We start from the raw sequence: 22,565 nt of genomic DNA, 5'->3' as shown, positions 1-22,565 counted from the left end.
GCAATATAAAGAACATAATACCAGCTAAGAATAATTTACAAAAAAAATATTAAACTTGAATCGAATCAAGACTTTGGACTTAACTTCCAGTTTACCTGGCAATATTGGTGAAAGAGAAACAAGATAAAAGATACCACAATTAGACAAATAAATGCAGAATGTAGGCCATTCTATAATACAACATTTACATCAAAAGTAAATGTCACTAAATTAAGATGAAGAAAACTGTTCTAAGGTAATGAGCCATAAAAATGAACTATAATATATAAATCTTAATTGGATTTGGGTAGAAAAATACAATCATAGAAATTCTTTCAGTGACAAATGGAGAACTTTGAAGATGGATTAGGTATCAGATGAAATTATGTAAATATTGATTTTTCTGGCGATAGTTGCATCACAATAATGTACAAAAAAGTCCTTTTCTTAAAAATATGACTGAAGGTGATCTAGGTGGTAAAGTGTGCACCTTCTTTGAAATGGTTCAGCATATATACACATACACAAGTATTTGCAAATACATATGACAAAATGTTAATATAATTATTTCTGAGAAGTGAGTTTATGAATGTTTATTGTACTACTCTTCAACTATCTTGCATGCTCAAGAATGAGTGACAAGCACTGGAAATGGTAAATGTAAATAAAAATCAAATTTACAAAAAAAATGCCTTTGAGTTAAAATATGTCTAATTAAAATGCATGGCATTGTTAACACATGGGTAAATACTTCTGTGTATCTTAGTACTTATCAGAGAAGTGTTAAAAGTAAGAATTTGCATTGGATAATAATGTCATGACTCATGGCTGTCATATTTAGGGTAGCCATTGAAAGAATAAATAAATAATTACAGGCTAATAAAGGAAAAAAGGCATATAAAAAATAGTCAGCTAACCCAAAAGAAGGCAATTAATTTTTAAAAAGGAAACATAAAACAGAAGGATAAAGAGGAAATTGAAAGTGAATGGAAAATAAAACATAACCATATCAATAATTTCACTAAATGCTAATGGCCTAAATACTCCAAGGGGATGAGTAAGAGTGACAGAATAGATCAAACAAACAAAAATACCACAAAACAACACAAGCAATTATATTCTCATGAAAATTCTCACTTCTTACCTTTAAAATCAAAGAAAAATGGAAATAGATGGATATATACCTGGATTTTATATTATATAAAAGCTATATAGAATTTATACAGAGAATTAAATTCTATATATACATTATATATTACATTCTAAACATATATACATTCTATGTATGTCTATATGTAATCTATAGTACAGATTGGCATATATGTTGATATATATTATAATGCATGTAATATATGTATGCCAATTGATATACATGTGTATAAATGAAAAGAGATTTGCTGTACCTACACACATATCAGACAATATAGACTTCAAGGAAAGAAGATTAATTCAATTAATAACAGGATTAAACTACCAGAAGATATCACAAGTTAAATTATGCACCAAATAACTTAGGTTTAAAATACATAAAACAAAAATTGACTGATACATGGGAAAAGAGACAAATCCAAAATCATATTAGCACAACTCTCTTAAAAACTGACAGATCAATCAGTCCAAACCCCAGCAAAGAGGGAATGTATTAAAGATTCAAACAAATACATTTAAAACTTGACCTAATCAAAAGACATGAAAACACTGTACCTAATAATTAAATAATTAATATTCTTTGGAAAAAACAGAGCAGTTACTAAAATGGGATAAAAGTTGGCCATTAACCAAGAATCACTTTAAAGAGTAAAAAGCGGTCATCATGGCACAACTGATTAATGCACCAAGCAGCCAATAGGAGCAGCATATTGAATTATCCTCCCACCACCCAGACCAGAAAGAGTCAGTTGTCCCTAGTTCCTCCAATCCAAGCTCACTTGGATCAGTGAATTCTCTGTATCCTCTTTGACAGGACGATGTCAGTTTCATTAGCGCTGTAAAGGGTAAGGACGAGAGGAAAGTACTATGCCTGCTGGCCTTTCACATTTATTTATATGTTGAAGCAAAAATTCTCATTACTGCATTTTTCTCTCACACCCTAGTAGACAAGGTTGGTAGAAGATAAAAGCACAGTTCACATGCTTATTACGCTTCTGTTGGTAACAGCACTTCAGTAAAAATGAAAAAATCCAATCAGGAGTATGGGATTAACAGATGCAAGCTACTATACGTAAAATAGATAAGAATTTACTGTATAGCACAGGGAATTATATTCAATATCTTGTAATAATCTATAATGGAAAATAATCTGAAAAAAATATATATATATATAATTGAATCACTTTGCTATACACCTGAAACTATATTGTAAATCATAAATATTGTAAATCAACTATACTTCAATAAAAATTTTTTTTAAAGAAAAAAATCCAGGACAAATAGGAAACCAGATGAGATATTAGGGCAACAGTGGTAAACTGGGACTTTCCCAGACTGACCAGAACATATGGTCACACTAATTTTGTCTCACTCTGAAAAACAGTGGGATTTTTTTTCAGCATTCTTATTTAACAATAGATAGGATGGGATGGATTGATTGCCTTTTTTCTAGTTCTCTGCCCACATGCTTAAGGGACAAACTTTTTTCAGTTCAACAGCTGAAGGGCAGGGTGACCGGCACAACTCCCAGGTGATTTCCTCTTCTGATTCTTGCTTCTCATTATTTGAATCTGGGGGAGTAGGCACATGTAGAGCCAAGTTCTTAAATATACCACTAGTAGAGAGCATTAGTGATTTACTTGTGGGAACTACATCCTCTAAGATGCGATCAGCCTTTACTACCATCCTCCGTGCAAGTTGTTCTGTAGCAAGTTGTTCCTAGGTGCCCCAAATAAATATATTCATTTAATGAGGAAAGGACAAAAATAAATAACCTGGATGCTCAAAAAAACATCAACCCTACTGCAGAGGGGAAATTATCTAGCAGGTAGGAACAGACTTTGAGTGTTTCAGTGTGTCTGGCGGGGGGGAGAGGCGAGCAGAGACGGGGAAGTCTTTATAAATAGTGTTAATGCTTTTTCTTGTGCATAAACATTTGCATTTCCTTGGTTCAGCTTGCTCCCAGTTAAATTTTTTACAGATTCTGATAGATATCTGTCAATCTTAATTTTATATTTTCCTAAGGTGTCATGTATTTCTGCCTTCTTAGGTATTTAGTGGGAAATTGGAGAAGATTCACCAGAGGCTTGTAGCCAGATCCACTTTTAAATTGAAAGTCTGAATCAATGATTTTTAATCAGGGGACATGAGCAATGTGCAGTGGAGCTGATTAAAACTCATTAAAGTACAATTTCCTTAAATATGCTGTTTCTGTTTTACTCTGTATCTGTCATTGTATTATCACAGGCCGTCAGATATGCTGTAAGATAATCCTTGCTTCCAGAATTAAAACTGACACCACTTAGCGATGACTCTCCAATACAGGGGTTGACAGATTCCCTTGGCACTCCCCTTTATGGGTCCCTTACCACCCCCAAGAAAGACAGTCTTATGTTTCTCAGCGTATTTGGTGAACTGCAAAAAACAGTGTTTTTAAATTGCAGATTTCCCAGGCCAAAGGCCCTGGGAAATGTAATGCATGGTAGTTTAACTGGTTTTTTCCAGATGGAAGACAGAGGTAGAGTTAGTTCTATTTTTTTCTTTATTTTTCCATTTCTTCTGAGAATTTTCCTACATCAGATGAACTCTATCAACACTGAATAGGCCCCGTTTTAACCACGTGAAATACAAAGATTCATGTATAATATATTGATTCTCTTTAGTAAACGATAAAAATGGAAATACTTTTGACACTTTTTGTAACAACTAATTCTATCTTATGACTCTGCCAGTGTAGAGAAGTACTTAAGTCTGCCTTATCCATGTTGTAAAAGGTGACTCATAAACTGTCCCTCTGATACTCAATATATCACTAGACATATGACATCTTCTGTTCTCATGTGTGCTAGAATATAAGAAATTCCATTTTATAGGTGAGGAATTGGCTGACAGTTTTTTCTCTTTTATTCATCAATTCAATTTTCTCAAAACATTTTTGAAGATACATTCAATTCATTTAAATAGGTCTTTAAGAGGGTAATTTCAGGTACCTTGATCTGATAGGAGGGAAAATGCAAAAGCAATAACCAAGGGTTACACTTTGATTCTATTGCCCTTTCCCCAAAGATTGCAGGTAGAGATTCTTACTTGGACCCAAATTTTAATCAAACAAACAGATACATTTTTAAGTGATATCACAGGAGTCACCACCAACCTAGTAAATTTGTATTTCATATGTTTTTCTGAATGGAAGATAATTTTTGACTTTGTTGTTTTTATGCACATGTCATTATTTGACCCACATTTGTTGAGTACTTAGTATTTTTCGCAAATAGTGCTGCAAATTAACATTATGTTGTCTCATTTTTGGCCTCACAATCCCTCTATAAAATAGAAATCTTACTTCACTTAACAGAAAGAAACCGAGACTCAGAGAACCTCATTAACTTGCAAAGGGTCATTTAGCTATCGAACAACAGAGCTGGATTCTATTCTTCCAACAGAGATCTGATGCTATTAATGTCAGAAACTCATGAATTTTCAACTAGTTAAAAAATAAAGATGTCTACAAATATCATACTTCTTGGCAAGATGCTGGAAGCTTTCCCACTAAGATCAGAAACATGGCAAGGAGTCCTAGACAAAATGGACCAATTCCTTGAAAGACACAAGCTGCCAAAACTCACACAAGAAGAAGCGGACAACTTTAATAGGTCATATCTATAAAGAAGTTGACCGATAATTAATTATCCTCCAAAACAGAAAGCACTAAGCCCACGTGAGTTCATTAGTGACTTCTATCAAACATTTACAGAGAAAGTGTATTGATTCCCTATAATCTCTTTCAGTAAACAAAAGCAGAAGGAATACTTCCTAACTCGTTCTATAAGGTCAACATTTCCCTAATACTAACATCAGACAAAAACATTTCAAGAAAAGAAATCTACAGACCAATAACTCTCATGAACACAGATGCAAAAATCCTCAACAAAATATTAAGAAATCTAATCCAACAATGCATAAAAAGAATTACATACCATGACCAGGTGGGATTAATCTCAGGCATCCAAGGCTACTTCAGCATCTAAAAATCAATTAATGTACTCCATCAGCTGGCTGAAAAAGAAAAATTGCGTGATCATATCAATAGATGCAGAAAAAGCATTTGACAGAATTCAACACCCATTCATGATAAAAACTCTCAGTAAACTAGAAGTAGGGACAAACTTCCTCAATTTGACAGAGAATAACTACCAAAAAAATCTAAAACTAACATGACACTAATGGTGAGAAACTTGAAGGTTTCCCACTAAAATCAGGTACAAGGCAAGAATATCAGCTCTCATCACTCCTCTTCAAAATTATATTGGAAGCTATAGCTAATGAAATAAGACAAGAAAGGAAATTTAAAAAGTAAACATATTGGTTAGGAAGAAATAAAACTGTCTTTGTTTGCAGATTACATTATTGTCTATATAGAAAATCCAAAAGAACCTACAAAAAAAAAAAAAAAAAAAAAAAAAAAACCTGGAACTAATAAGCAAGTATAACAAGACTGCAAGATACAAGCTTAATATACAAAATTCAATGATTTCCTATATACAAACAATGAACCATGGAACTTGGAATTAGAAACACAGTGCCATGTATATTAGCACCAAAAAATTAATACTTAGATATAAACCTAACAAAACATGTGTAAAGATCTATATGAGAAAAACTGCAGAACTATGATCAATGAAATCAAAGGAGAAAGAAATAAAGAGATATTCCATGTTCATGGATAGGAAGACTCAATATTGTCAAGATGTCAGTTTTTCCGAACTTGATCTGTAGATTCAATGGAAGCCCAGTCAAAATTCCAGCAAGTCATTTTGAGGATATAGACAAACTGATTCTAAGACTTATATGGAGAAACAAAAGACCCAGAATTCCAACAAAATATTGAGGAAAAAGAACAAAGTTGGAAGACAAATGCTACTCAACTTAAGACTTACTAGAAAGCTATAGTAATCAAGACAGTATGGTGTTGCTAAAAGAACAGACAAATAGATCAATAGAACAGAATAAATGCACATAAATATACTCAACTGATCTCTGACAAAGGAGCAAAGGCAATGCAATGTGGCAATGATAATCTTTTCAACAAATGGGGCTAGAACAACTGGACATCTACAGGAAAAAAATTAATTTAGATACAGCCTTATACCTTTCAGAAAAAGTAACTCAAAATGGATTACAAAGTTACATGTAAAACACAAAACTATAAAACTCCTAGAAGGTAACACAAGAGAAATCTAGATACCATGGGTAAGGCAATGACTTTTTAGATACAATACCAAAAGCACAATCTCTGAAAGAAGTAACCATAAGTTAAACTTCACTAAAATTAAAAATTGATGCTCTGTGAAAGATGATGTCAAAAGAATGAGAAGATAAGCCACAGACTGGAGGGAAATGTTTGCAAAGGCATACCTGATAAAGGACTGTTTTCTAGAATACACAAAGAATGCGTAAAACTTAACAATAAGAAAACCAAGAATCCAGGTTAAAAATGGGCTAAAGACCTTAACAGATACCTCGCCAAAGAAGATATGCATATGGCAAACAAGCCCATGAAAAGGGCATTCACATCATATTTCATCAGGGAAATGAAAATTAAAATGAGATACAACTACATACCTATTAGAATGGCCAAAATCCAAAACACTGACAGCACCAAATGGTGGCAAGAACGTGGAGAACAGGAACTCTCATTACTAGTGGGAATGTAAAATGATACAGCCACTTTGGAAAACAGTTTGGAACTTTTTTACAAAATTAAACATACTTTTACCATATGATCCAGCAATTGCACTCCTTGGTATCTACTCAAAGAAGTTGAAAGCTTATATACACACAATATTACAGCCACACAAAAAATTTGCACATGGATACTTATAGCAGCTTTATTTATAACTGCAAAAACTTGGAAGCAACCAAGATGTCCTTTAGTAGGTGAATGGATAAGTAAACTGTGGTACAGCCAGACAATGGAGTATTATTCAGTTCTAAGAATAAATGACTATCAAGCATTAAAAGACATAAAGGAAACTTAAATGCATATTGTTATGTGAAAGAAGGTAATCTGAAAAGGCTACATACTATATGATTCTAACTATATGACATTCCAGAAAAGGCAAAATTATGGAGACAATGAAAAGATCGATGTTTGCCAGCGGCTCGGCGGGGGGGATGAAGAGGTGGAACGCAGCATGAACTTGATGGGGTCACTGTGGGCAGCTCTCTGCTTGTGTGGAAGCAGGGCTACATGGGAAAATCTCTGTACCTTCCTCTCAATTTTGCTCTGAACCCAAAACTGCTCTAAAGAAATTGAAGCCAAGTTATATCAAGCTACATAGGATGGAAACATGATTTTTTTTTTTTTTAAAAAAAGAGGGACATTTAAAAGGACAAGCTTAGTGCTTGCTTCGGCAGCGTATATACTAAAATTGGAACGAGACAGAGAAGATTAGCATGGACCCTGCGCAAGGATGACACGCAAATTCGTGAAGCGTTCCATATTTTTGCACAGGGAAATATATTCAAGATCTTGTAGTAGCTCACGGAGAAAAAGAATATGAAAATGAATGTATGTATATTCATGTATGACTGAAAAAAATCAATAAAAGGACAAGCTTAAAATAATTCTTCCACGATCAAATATATAAAATGTTAGCGTGAAATGTATTAAAATTACCATTAAATATCAAAAATACAAAGATTTTTAAGTCTCCTACTGCTCCTACTGAGTCTAGATAATCTGTTTCTTCAGCTGAAAATGTTGTAATTATAAGGCTTTATTGTACATGATTTTTTTTCTACCTTATTGATTTTACTTACATTGTTTTTTCCCCCTTGTCTTCAGCATTTTCACAGATGCATGCAAATGCCTGGAATTCAGGAGGCATGCATTTTGCTATGATTTCTTTTCTCCAGTGATCCTTTTGTTTTTAAACCTTGCTGATACTCTCTGCAAATATGCCTTTATAAAGACATAGTCTCTGACTGGCATGAAACAGGATTTTATAGACCTCTTCAACTTTGAAAAAGAAAATCTCACTGCTGGCAGACACATCCATTACTTAGAAGCCATTTACTCTTTAACAGCTTTCTGTCTCCAGTTATAAAATCATCCTCTGCATGCTCCTTGGTTAAAGTGTTGGTAACCGCCTGATTCATATCCATTTTTACATGATTATTTGTTCAACAAGTCTGTTACGTATCGGTGACTAATCAAAGCAATAGGGAAATATTAGTAAACAAACAGATAAAACTTCTTGTTTTCCAAAAGCTTACATTCCAGATGGGGAAGCAGACAATAAAAATAGTAACTCAGTTATACAGTGGTAAGTACCAAGTGGTATTTGAAAGTGATAAATGCTAAGAATATTTTAAAAGAAAGTAGGCTTCCAAAAATGGTCAAGTCTAGGGAGGATATCTGGGGAAGATCTAACTTAGGTGACTTAAGATCTGAAAGAAGGTATCTGAGGTTTGACATGGATTCGAGCAGATCCAGTTACATGTCCGCACCATCTAACAACCAACAACCGAAGACTGAAAATGGAAGTGTGAACATAAGTGCCCCAGTGGGGATCAAACTCACAATCTTGGCCTCACCTGTTCCCTATGTTAATAGAACCTACCAGCCAGTAATGCCCAAGGGACCAGCTCCACAGTGACCTCATTAATATGTTAAGGCTATTTTATCTGTGACTTGGGTAGGACCAATGAGTGTATATTTGAGGAAGCTCAAAAGTTTATTTTGTATTATCTGTTTAGCTGTTCATCAACTGGCCCCAATGTATCCAATTCTCCCATAAACACTATAGCTGAAAATGTAATGGCTCCAATAAACGTGTCAATTAATTCACTTTAAACACGTTATCTTATATAATCCTCATAATTACTTGAGGTTGATACGATTTTCTTTTTACTCATGAGGACGTTAAGGCTCAGGAAGATTAATGAACCTCCCTAAGTTAACATGGCAAGAAAGTGATCAAACTAGAAGTCATACACGGACTAGCTTGATCCTAGAGCACCGCCCTTAAGTATCATGCTTTGTTCAACAAAGTTGATGGCATCAGAGATGAAAGAACCTTAGTATTAATCCTGTCTACATGAGGCTCAGAGAGCTGGAAATATTTTTCCAATGACTCGAAGAAAGTCAGGGGCAGAGTTTGAGCTAGAAATCGAATGTACTCTTCCTAGCCTAGAAATCTTTCTACCACAATATGCGGAGGTTATTTATTGCTATAATATAAAGCTCCAAGAAGAATAACACCTGTCCCAGGACCCATTATTTCTTGGCAGGAATGACCATGACCCTCTGGGGAATGTCCCATTCTTTCTTTAAAATCCAATAAGATGCTATATCTGGGAAGTCGTCCTTGATACTTCAGGATACTGCTATCCTCTTCTTCCTTTATACCTCTATCATTGCCCTACCATGTCATCTAAATCGTATCATAATATATAAATTGCATGCCTTTATCTCTGTTAAGACTGAGTTTCTTGAGAGCAATCACTACATCATTCATCTCGGTTCCCTTCATGTATAAAAATAGGTATATAGCAAGCAATAAATATTTCTGAAATTTATTTTTTATTTCCATTTCCTTGAGAAAATCATGATTAATAGTCTTTTAAGTTTTATCCAGAGAGAACTTTAAAGAAATCATATCGTCCATTGTCTTTAAGTCAAGTACGTATTAAATAGATAATTTTCCATGTTTCTTTGAGCCATGAAAACTGAAATACAGGAATTATCCTTAATGAAATGCAAGTTTTTCTTTCATTATTCTTATAGGAGCCAACAGTATTCGAAGTTTCTCAGGAAGAGATACCTTTTTGATAGTGAGCCGGACTCACCAGCCCTAGTAGTGCATGTACGATTGGGAACATCCTTCCAGGCAAAAATCCTCACCCAACCCCATGTACAGAGGTTCTCCTGCATTGTTATCTGCCCACATAGCTTTCCATTCCCCACCCGATGCATTGCTAAATACTGGAAAAAGAAAATCCAGAGCCAAAAACTTCGTTTCAAGTTCCAAATCTTTCATTTGCTTTCGAAATGAATGGGTGTAAGTCTCTCCAACATTTTGAGCCCAGCAAAATGGGAATAAGAATATGGGCTGAGTCTTCTTCCTGGCAGAGTGGTACAAATCAACTCCGTAACACTTGCAGAGGTCTTAGTCACCTGTTAAGTTTAGTCCCAGTGACTATTATTTGTTCATATTTTGTTTACATGCATAGCATTTACCACCCTAATATCAGCATCTCTATTTTTTGCATTTTTATTTATTTATTTATTTTTATTGAAATATAGTCAGTTTACAATGTTGTGTCAATTTCTGGTGGACAGCATGATAGTTCAGTCATACATATACATACATATATTCCTTTTCATGTTCTTTTTCATTATACGTTACTACACAATATAGAGTATAGTTTGCTGTGCTATACAGTAGGACCTTGTTGTTTATCTATTTTATACACAGTAGTGTCTGCAAATCTCAGACTCCCAATTTATCCCTTCACACCTCCTTACCCCCAGGTAAATATAAGTTTGTTTTCTATGTCTGTGAGTCTGTTTCTGTTTTGTAAATAAGTTCTTCTTTTTCTTTTTCTTTTTTTTTTAGATTCCACATATAAATGATATCATATGATATTTTTCTTTTTCTTTCTGGCTTATTTCACTGAGAATGACAGTCTCCAGGTCCATCCATGTAGCTGCAAATGGCATTATTTTATTCTTTTTTGTCAGTGAGTAGTATTCCATTGTATAAATATAAACTTCTTTATCCACACATATGTCAATGGACATTTAGGTTGTTTCCATGTCTTGGCTACTGTATTTGGAGGTGCTGTGAACACTGGGGTGCATGCATCTTTTTGAGTTAAAATTCCCTCTGAATATATGCCCAGGCATGGGATTGCTGGATTGTATGGTAAGTCTATTTTTAGTTTCTTTGAAGAGTCTCCATACTGTTTTCCATAATGGCTGCACCAGGCTACAGTGTAGGAGGGTTCCCTTTTCTCCACAGCTTCTCCAGCATCTATCATTCATGGGCTTTTGAAAGATGGCCATTCTGACTAGTGTGAGGTGATACCTCACTGTAGTTTTGATTTGCATTTCTCTGATAACTAGTGATACTGAGCATTTTTTCATAAGCGTATTGGCCATTTGTATGTCTCCATTGGAGAAATGCTTGTTTAGGTCTTCTGCCCATTTTTAGATTGGATTTTTTTTTATTATTAAGTTGTATGAGCTGTTCATACATTCTGGAAATTAAGCCCTTGTCAGTCTCATCTTTTGCAAATATTTTCTCCCATTTCATAGGCTGTCATTTTATTTTGCTTATGGTTTCCTTTGCTGTGCAAAAGCATATAAGTTTAATTAGGTCCCATTTGTTTATTTTTGCTTTTATTTCTATTGCCTGGGTAAACTGCCCTAGGAGAGCATTGCTAAGATTTATGTCAGATAATGTTTTGCCTATGTTTTCTTCTAAGAGATTTATAGTGTCTTGTCTTTTGTTTAAGTCTTTAAGCCATTCTGAGTTTATTTTTGTGTATGCTATGAGGGAGTTTTCTAACTTAATTGATTAACACACAGCTGCCCAGTTTTTCCAACAGCATTTTATCAGCACCTGTCTTTTTGCTTCCCCAAAGGATAATAAAAACATAAAAATGTGAAAAATCATTTTTTCTCAAACTTTAGATGAAATTCCACAATTATTTACCTTTTTATAGAATTTTATCTAGATTGATGATACAGAGAGAAATTGTTCTTCATGGACAGATATTGAATGAAACAAGAAGCTTGAGAATGACTTAGTTATAAATAAAAATAAATAGTTTGAGTTGGTAGGGTCCTAGGTCTGGGCCTGTTTTCTGTTATTTTGGTGAGCGCTATTGGATGTTTTCTGATGAGGGTGTTTGGGGTGCTTAGTTTGAAGGAAGATAATGAGCATCAATTTGATGTTCCTTGATGTCAGGAAAGACCAGCAGCTCTATTCGTGTTCCCCTGCTGATCCCTTTCCTGCCTCTAACACAATGGCTCTGTCCCTGCTGGTCTTTGTGTGGTGTCTATGGAAATAGTCTTGTGGACACTCAGTGTCTGGGAGTATTAAAAATTCCATGATGCATCACTGTCAGCAAAACAAAGAGAAGAAACTTACCTGGAGAAACAATTAGAAGAAAGAGAATCAAGGTTGACTTGCATATTTGAAGCTAATTGAGGGATATAAACAAGAACAGAGTTGGAGCTCAGGCAAGAAGATCAGCATCTTAACAGAGATCAAACTATCCATATGTCACTCCTAGAAACCCAGCGTCAGAACTACCTGGTCAATTTAGTGTAATTATACTTAAACCCATAGATAGATAGATAGATAGATAGATAGATAGATAGATAGATAGAGATACTGATATATAAATGAAGTAAAACCAGCTCTCAATTATGAAGCATCATGTAGTTTGTTAGTTCCAGTTTAGATCAAAGACCACGAGGGACTCTGCACGGTGGATAATAAAATGTCTTTCCCGGTGGGGTGGATTGTATGAAATTGTTGTGGGTACTGATGGCTGCATGCCTCTCCTCCCATCCGGCTATCTCCAAGGACAGCCAACCTTATCAAGGAGGGGTTACTAGTAAAAGGGAACTTGACTTTTATCATTATCAACTCACGCTCACTGAGAGCCTGCTGGTACCTGCCATCGTGTGTATTATTCATCGTGTGTATCATTCATCACAAGACCCTTGGGAGGCAGGGATTGGTACCTCTTTCCTCTGCCTTATGAATGAGTGAACAGCTCAGACACGGTAAATAATTCACTCCAAAGAAAGCGTTAGAACTTCAGTGTGAACTAAAATCTAACTGCTAAACCTTATGTGTCTTTTCAGCAGCCCATACAGACTTTTTTTTTTTTTAATCCATTTAACTGGCATATATTAAATTAGGCATTGTAGAGAAAATGATATAGTTCTAGTTAATTGCACAGGCTTCAGAGTCAGACAAGGCTAAAATTCTAGCTTTGTCATTTAGAAGCTATTTGGCCTTGGGGAAGTTATTTACCTTCTCGAAGCATTAATTGCCTCACCTAGAAAATAGGTTTAAAAATATGCCTATTTCAGAGGCTTGTTTTGATCATTAAAGAAAATACTGCCTACAAAATCATTTAACTCGGTGCCCAGGTCATAGTAAATATTCAGGAAATGGTAGCTTCTCTAATTGTGATAAATATGCCGTGGTCTCTGCCCTCAAGGGCCATAGATTTAAGGAGGGAAGATTAGATATGTATCAGGTGACTGTAATAAATAATGTAATTAATAACTGAAAAAGACGTTGTGAGAGTTGAGAGTAACGAGTGATAAATTCAGTCTAGTGAGATCATGGGTGTCACTGTGAAGGACACATTTTATTAGGGCCTTGAGGAATTGGCTTATGTAGATTCAGTGACAGAGCATCTCAAGAAGAGGCATGGACTGATTTGGAGGCAGGAAAATACTAAGCTTGGTTCATAAACAAAGAGAATTGAGATTCACTCAAACATAAGCTTGATATAGGAATGCAGTGGAGACCAGACTAGGAAACTGTATTAGAGACTTGAATGTACAGCTAAGGAACCTGTTCTTTACCTACATGATAATACAGAACCTTTGAAGATTTTTAAGAGAGGAGTCACAGGAATGTGATTGAACTACTAAGCAAAATGTAAATGCAAAATGTTAGGAAAATGAAAAGGAAAAAATGCAATAATTAGATAAGCCAATTAAAGAGAATGTATGGAAGTTAAGTTGAGCAATAAGGGTGCTTAGCAAAGTAGAGCCATGGGAAGATAATGCAGAGAAAAGGACTATTTCTGAGGGTGAAACGTACATAAAATGGACAGGAGTTGGCAAACGTTAGGCAGAAGAGACAAGGAAGAATAAAGAATAAAAAAAATCACTGAGATTTCCAGTTTGAGTTGAGAGGATGGTAGAGGAATTAAAAAAAGAAAGCGATCAGAAAAGAGACCAGCTTTGCAGAGCAGATGAGTTCTCTTGACACAGGGCATGTGAAACCAGACAGCTACGCAGAGGTGCTCAGAGAACTATCAGAACAGTGTGACTGCATCTCAGGAAAGACTAAATCACGATGGTAGCTGATTTGAATCACCACAAGGCGGAGAACCGAAGAGTCCTTTGCTGAATGAAATGACTAAGGTGGAAAGAAAGAAGAACCAGGAAGGGGAAAAGAGCCACAGAGAAAACGAGGAGAATGACCAGAATGTTAAAGCATCAGAAACCCAAAGAAGAAGTTACAAGATAAATGGGAGTCAGCACTGCTCGATGGTCCGGTTCCAACAGTGATACAAACTAAGGCCAACATTCACATTGAAAAATAAGAATTCACTGATGCATCACTTTGAAAATTACTTTCATAGTTTCTTATGATGTTAAACATAGAGATAACATATGAACCAGCAACTCTACCCTTAGGTATCCACCCAGAGAGAAATGAAAACATACGTCCACACAGAGACTTGTACACAAATGTTCATAGTAGTATTAATTCATGACAGGCAAAGATGGAAACAACCCAAATGTCCATCAGTTGATGAATGGATAAATGAAGTATGGATATCCATGCAATGAAATATTAGTTGGCAATAAAAAGGAATAAAATACAAATATCTGTTACAATAAGGATGAGCCTTGAAAACATTATGGTAAATAAAAGAAGTCAGCCACAAAAGCCTTCATATTGCATTCTTCCACTTATTTGAAATATCCAGAATAGGCAAATCTATAGAAATAGAAAATGGATTAATATTTGCCAAAAGATATAGTGAAGATTGATCAGAATGGGAAGTGACTGCTAGTGGATATGAGATTTTTTTTCCCCCAGGGTAATGAAAATATTCTAAAATTATATTTTGATGACTAGAGAACTATGTAGATATACTTAAACCATTGAATTGTATACTTAAATTGGCTGAATTTTATAGTGTATAAATCAAATCTCAATAAATCTGTTTTAAAAAAGAAGAATTTATTGGTTAAGTTTTTTAAAAAATGCTACTTCTGCAAAGTGGTAGGATTCGAAGGCATAAAAGCTTCCGATATGAATCACATTTAAGAAGTTTGTCAGAGAGGTATGGCCATAATGTAAATCAAATGAAATCTTAAGTATGACTCCAAGACATCGCCGAGTGTCTCTGCAAATGAAATTCTGGCAACCCATTCACTTTTGCCTGGAGGAGAGCAAAGAGAAAGATGGGAGTGTGACTCCAATTGCTGATACCTGATTTCAACTTATTTAAAGGCCCTCAAGATAACCACCCACAGATTTCCGAAAGAAGTCTAAGGTTTAGCTATGAGAACTCAAATCACTGTGAGAATCTTTCATCCCATCACCACATGCGGTCAAACACTCGGAAGGACCCAGTGGTCCCTTCATCAGACATCAGAGGGTCCACGGTATGCAGTGAAGCCACTGAGAGGACAGCCTGCACAACGGTTGTCCCCTGGGCCACCTGGCAGTCTTACTGTGACGGGGACACCAGGGGCACCAACCAGAGGTGATGTCCCCTTTGTGCGGGGTGTGGGAACATTATCAGATGTGGTACAGCTGATCAGCCCCCTGGGACATTTGGTTGGGTCTGGGAGGTCTTGGCACTGAAAGCATTCAATCATCATAAGACAGGGATGACTATGCCTTAGTGCAAAAAGGACTATGAATATTAATTGAATTCTCTGTGTATTAATATTAATTAGATGACTGAAAAATTTCAGGAAAAGAATATTGAGATCAAACAGAAGAAGTGATACTGTGATACACATATGTACTTCAAGGAATAAAAATCCTAAATATTAGCAAAATGCTTCAAAGCAATAGTGTAGGTTCTATTAGAGAAATCATTTCTCTTTCAGATATCATGCTTTCAGTTCTCAAAATAGGGCAGAGTGAACAACAGCAGTAAACGGTAATTATTCTTATGTGCAAATAAGTGAATAGGTAGTGTATCTATGTTAAATTCCCTGACTCCAAGTCATTCTGACTTATTCAAGAACAAGTGGTTTAGGCTAGTGTTTGTTTCAAAACTGGTTAGTGGCCCAAACTGATTAACGCCCATGGAAAACTCGACCCCAAGCAGCTTTTATAAAATGAACAGATACTTCTGAAATTATAGGACGTATACCTCAACACCTCAGAAAGCTTTTGATGGCCAATCAATGGTTAAATACCATTCTATTTCCAGTTCTCGGAGCTATCTCATTAATATAATGGAATTGAGACGCCACAGCTTCAGGGCCTACATTCTCTATGATTCTAAGATTAATGTGTTGAACAGAACCCTTTAGAACAAGGCACACAGAGCAGGAACATACAGCAATTTATCAGCTCAATGGATAGATAATTAATTCAATTTAACATTTTTTTTTTGGAATGCCTACTATGTGCGAGACACAGGGCTCATTGATCTAAACGATATAGAGAAATGTAAAACATAGTTATTCTATTCAAGATGATATTTATATAGCAGAGTGGGTTAGACCAAAAAGACAAATAAATTTATCTTTGGGTAACAAATACTAAAAGAACACTAAAATAAAATGTATTATAAAATTTTAAAGTAAGAAGTATGTTTGGAAGGTCAAGAAAAGTTTCAATCAGAAACTTACCTTTAGACAGAAGATTAGGATGTTTTTAAGTATTTGCATGAGAAGCATATGACATCTATTTTCTCATTTAATCCCAGAAATAACATTCTGAGGTACGTATGAAAATCTCCGTTTTACAAATGAGAAAACTAAAGTTCCAAGACTTTACTGAATTTCTCAAGTCCATGCATAGTCAATAAATAGAATCTGGGTTCAAATCCAAATGTGTCTAGTTCCCAAGGTTTAACCAGGTCAACAAAAATGGCTTTAAAAACACAGAAAGTTGAGACAAGCAGAACTGGGGTCAGATTTCCTCAGATGTGAAGGATTAAAGCCCAAAGATCATAGGGATGTTGATAGACTATAAGTAACACATACAAGCATAGTAGGAAAGAATATTAGAGAGCTCAAGAAGGAAAGAGAGTTTGAAAGCCATTTTGCACCTTTTCAGTGAAAAAATGCAAAACCACTGAAGACTTTTCAAAAAGGGAGTCAAATAACCAGAGCTATTATTCTAAAAGATTGTCTAGACATCCGTCTATAGAAGAGATTACATATTGAACAACGATGATGAACATCCATTAAGAACACACCCCCCCAAAGAGAGGCTAGTTGTTAGTCCATTTGAGCCATTCACGTACAAATGTTCATTTCTAAAGTTCAAAATAAATATCTGGGCATGAGGCAGAGGTTTGGAAATCATCAGAAAGTCATTTAAAACAAGGCATGGGGTGGGATCATCTAGGCAGATGGTAGATGAGGACGGAGGACAGTGCTCTGGGGAGCCTCCCATTGAGAGGTTTTTCTTGGGATATCCTACCTCTATTCATCAGACACCTGCTACTGTGTGGGCTCTCTCACCTTACCTTAGACCTGAGCCAAAGTTAGCAATGGAAGCTTAATTTTAAAACATTAGATAACCCTGTACTGCAATATCTACTCTACAAGGTGTTGGAATGGATCAGTCAGGAAGTGACCCTGCAAAGCCATCACAGCTATGCAACATCTTTTTCATCTACCAATTCTACCTGGATTTCAGCAAGAGAGACGCAGAGAAAAGGGGCTAGTATCTCATTTGGTTTACACCTCCTGCACATGTAACTCAATCTTTAAAGCCTCCGCTTTTTTATTTCTTGCTTATTTTATCCTTTCAATCCACGTTCAAACAAAAATATAGTGATATGTTCTTATTTTAACTCCCTTCCGAAGTGACCTTCAAAGGCTGGAGATCTGACAGTAAAGTTTCTTTTCTTGGGGTCTTGGTAAAGGAGGATGAAAATGCTGACTTGTCAACTAAAGAGCACTGGATGGTTACAAATGAATGCAGCCCCTCTCCGGGGAGGAGGCTGTATCCAGGCAGAGGCTGGCTGCGCTACAGCGTTGCACAGAAGTGAGTGATGCACTGCAGATAAAATGCAAATCAACCTGTGTTCTGGGCAGCGAGCCCGTTCAAGGAAGAAACCATGTTCTTTACTGGAAGCACACCAGCCTCCTTGTCCGCATTCCTCAACTGCCTGTCATTTCTTCAAAAAAAAATTACCAAATAAAGGACTAGCCTCAGGGAAGAAGCTGCTGTCCTAAAGAGGAGGACTTCGACCTTTCCAAGCAGCTATCACATTCCATTTTCTGAAGACAGAATCAGCAACAAGGATTTAGACATGAAGGGGAATTTTTGTTTCTTACTGATTCATTTCAAAGGATGTTTATAAAACATTGCAAGTAAATCTGCCTGGGAACATTCATGTCTATTTTCTAGCATTTGGAATGTTGATTGTAGCTTTAAAAGTGACAATTTTGTAATAACGAAGACCTCAAAGACAGAAAAGACTTTAGAGCACATTTTGTCTAGGGACATAATCTATCCCCTAGCAGGAAATTTCCTACGCAACATTCCGGTAGGAATTTTCCTCTGCAATGTTCCTGGAAAATTCTGCTTTGTCTGGGGACAGGAAGCCCACCCACACCCAGTGTAAGATAGCTCATCTACTTGATTCAAAGTTCTAAGTAACAGAGCTTTCCTTCTGATAGGAAACCAAAATATACATTACCTATCTTTCCCCTACCTGCCCCTCTGTTGACTCCTACCTGCTCTTCCATGTGAGTTTTCACATATTCCAAGAATTCCAAGACTATTCCATGGCATCCATAGCTGCACATGTGTCATATGAAGGATAGGCCTGCAGTGAAACTGACCAGTCCAGTGCCCCGCCCCAGTATTGCAAGTGTGCAATAAACATTAGCCTCTCTTTGATAATAACCTCTGAAATTTGGGTAGAACTTTACAATTTCAATGGACTTTTACATACTTTACATACCCTCTTAATTATCTCCACAAAGTGAGGAGGAGGGTGTTAGGGTCTACACTCCTCAATTGAGCATATTTTGTCCATTCGATAAATATCTGTCAATCACATGCCTGACATGTGCCCTGCTCTGTTCTAGGCATTCAAATTGACACTAAAAGAACAAGACATCTGCTCCAGTACATGCAGCTTCTAAGGGGGAGATTCAGGACCCTCCCATGCAGACCTTCAAATCCCAAACCTCATGATCTTTCTATCATATGTTACCATGTCTCTCCAGAGAGAGAGATAGACAGGGCTTCATGGTCCTGGGCAGTGGGAATTTAGTGGGAGACAAGCAACTCCACTTATTGGTGCAAACCATCCAGTCTGCTTTTTAGTGGCTCACTCTTCAATAGGCATTTACAATCAATAATGACTGTATTACAGAAATGACAAAAAGCAACAGGAAAGACACAGAAATAATACAGGGAGAAGAAAGTTTTAAAATCCACATTAATACCCTCAAAGAGATAAAAGATATTACATCCATAAAGCAAAAAGAAGCTGCTCCAAGAAAGATTAAGAGAATAGCCAGAAAGAGATGTTAAGAATTAAAAATGAAAAAAAAAAGTAAACTTGTATGGATCAGAAAGTAGAACCAAAATACAAAGAGATAGAAAATGGAGAGAAAAGATGAAAATAGGACCACTTTTCCAGAATGTCCAATGTACATACATAGGAGTCACAGAAAAAGAGGACACAGAAAATAGAAGGTAAGAAATTATCCATGAGATAGCTTGACGAAGTTTCTCAGAATTGTAGGACGTGAGTTTCCAGATTGTAAGAGCATACTTCGTACTTGGTACAATGGACGAAAATAGACCCACAGCAGCATTCTTGAAAAATTTTAGGAGACTAGAGATTAAGAAAAGAGTCTGAAACTTCCAGAGAGAAAACTAGTTTCCTGCCAAGGATCAAGAATCACATGATGTCCGATTACCCAAACGCAGCAATGGAAGTCAGAAGACCAGGGAACGATGCTTTCAAAGAGAACTCAGTTTAATACAGAAATTTATTCAATCAACTTTCAATCAAGTAAAAGGGCAGGAGAAAAAGACATTCTCAAATAATCATCATATCAAACAAAAATGTTTTTAAAAGATACAAGATCTAGAAAGTAGAGTGTTCAGCATGGCAGCTGTGCGTGTCAGTGGAAAAGGGGAGGTAGTCCACATCGGAGCACGTCAAAAATAAATAAATAAATAAAAACCTCTGGGATGTATTTTTTTAAATATTGAAAAATACCTAATGAGTCTGGACATACTGAGAGAGTTGTACCATTGAAAGAGAATTTGGATACAACCTAACGATCAGTATATAGAAACTAAATCAAATGGGGAAAGGACAACTGTTAACTCCAGAGAGAACAAAAAAAAAATATATGTTGATGAGAAAGGGAAAGCAACTATGGGATACACAGAGGGAGGACTCGGCTATAACGTATCTTTACAATGGAATCTGTATGTAAACAAACTGTCAAGGTGATTCTGAGGTCATCTAAATTGAGACGCATGGATCTAACCAAAGTTACAGTACCAATAGCAGAGAGGGTGATGGGTTGTTTGCAGGTGCGTGAGGAGGATGAGCGGGGAGAAATTCACTAACTAATGCTTAAACCAGGCATTACTAAAATTCAAGAAATGCAGTCTAAGCATGATATTTAGAGACATGGAAGCAGAGATGGGTGAGCGAGCAGGGGATGGCTGCTGTAAGTTTTATCTGTGAGTCTGTATCAGACAACTGAGCCTTAAACAATGATCATATTTCAACTGACAAAACTAAAAACAAAATGATAAAAGGAGCACTGAGTTGCTTAGTCCGACTGCCCTGATGTACTCAGGCCCACTGAAATTAAGGATGTTTTCTCTCTGTGAATTATATAAAGAGTACCTGATCCTTAAAACAGACCTTGCTTATAGACATCAAAGATGTGTAAGTTACTTGTACACATCTTACGTCAAAAATCACTCATACATCATAAACCATGGACCTTTTTTTTAAACATTTTTTATTGAGTTATAGTCATTTTACAATGTTGTGTCAAATTCCAGGGTAGAGCACAATTTTTCAGTTATATATGAACATACATATATTCATTGTCACATTTTTTTTTCGCTGTGAGCCACCACAAGGTCTTGTATGTATTTCCCTGTGCTACACAGTATAATCTTGTTTATCTATTCTATATATGCCTGTCAGTATCTACAAATTTTGAAATCCCAGTCTTTCCCTTCCCACCCCCCACCCCCTTGGCAACCACAAGTTTATATTTTATGTCTGTATGTCTGTTTCTGTTTTGTATTTATGTTCTTTTTTTTTTTTAAATTCCACATATGAGCAATCTCATATGGTATCTTTCTTTCTCTTTCTGGCTTTCTTCACTTAGAATGACATTCTCCAGGAACATCCATGTTGCTGCAAATGGCGTTATGTTGTTGGTCTTTATGGCTGAGTAGTATTCCATTGTATAAATATACCACAGCTTCTTTATCCAGTCACCTGTTGATGGACATTTAGGCTGTTTCCATGTCTTGGCTGTTGTAAATAGTACTGCTATGAACATTGGGGTGCAGGTGTCATCCTGAAGTAGGGTTCCTTCTGGATACATGCCCAGGAGTGGGATTCCTGGGTCATATGGTAAGTCTATTCCTAGTCTTTTAAGGAATCTCCATACTGTTTTCCACAGTGGCTGCACCAAATTGCATCCCCACCAGCAGTGAAGGAGGGTTCCTTTTTATCCACAGCCTCTCCAGCATTTGTCATTTGTGGAGTTTTGAATGATGGCCATTCTGGCTGGTGTGAGGTGATACCTCATTGTAGTTTTGATTGCATTTTTCTGATAATTAGTGATATTGAGCATTTTTTCACGTGCCTATTGATCATCTGTATTTCTTCCTTGGAGAATTGCTTGTTTATGTCTTCTGCCCATTTTTGGATTGGGTTGTTTCTTTCTTATTAAGTCGTATGAGCTGCTTATATATTCTGGAGATCAAGCCTTTGTCAGTTTCATCATTTGCAAACATTTTCTCCCATTCCATAGGTTGTCTTTTTGTTTTACTTATGGTTTCCTTTGCTGTGTAGAAGCTTGTAAGTTTTGTTAGGTCCCGTTTGTTTATTCTTGCTTTTATTTCTATTGCTTGTGTAGACTGCCCTAGGAGAACATTTTTGAGATGTATGTCAGGTAATGTTTTGCCTATGTTTTCTTCTAGGAGGTTTATTCTCTCTTGTCTTATATTTAAGTCTTTGATCCATTTTGAGTTTATTTTTGTGTATGGTGTAAGGGAGTGTTCTAGCTTCATTGTTTTACATGCTGCTGTCCAGTTTTCCCAACACCATTTGCTGAAGAGACTGTCTTTATTCCATTGTATATTTTTGCCTCCTTTGTCAAAGATTAGTTGACCAAAAGTTTGTGGGTTCATTTCTGGACTCTCTATTCTGTTCCATTGGTCTATATGTCTGTT

General features: G+C 36.1%; 1 long non-coding RNA gene and 1 other non-coding gene across 2 annotated transcripts in view; one reads left to right on the top strand and one right to left on the bottom strand.

Moving 5' to 3' along the window:
* The window catches only part of LOC116660752, a 45,593-nt gene that overhangs the window by 5,799 nt on the left and 17,229 nt on the right, over positions 1 to 22,565 (bottom strand). Inside the window, exon 2 of the long non-coding RNA XR_004316363.1 lies at positions 5,106 to 5,184. This is a non-coding gene — a long non-coding RNA (uncharacterized LOC116660752). The remainder of the gene's footprint in view (positions 1 to 5,105; positions 5,185 to 22,565) is intronic.
* Positions 7,530 to 7,636, top strand: LOC116660844. Its single transcript, XR_004316495.1, has one exon. It is a non-coding gene; the product is annotated as a U6 spliceosomal RNA (small nuclear RNA).

This window comes from Camelus ferus, chromosome 31, assembly GCF_009834535.1.
Source record: "Camelus ferus isolate YT-003-E chromosome 31, BCGSAC_Cfer_1.0, whole genome shotgun sequence".
In the NCBI taxonomy this organism is placed as follows: domain Eukaryota; kingdom Metazoa; phylum Chordata; class Mammalia; order Artiodactyla; family Camelidae; genus Camelus; species Camelus ferus.
Note: the sequence above shows the minus strand (reverse complement) of the source record. Positions and strands in the feature narration are given on the sequence as shown.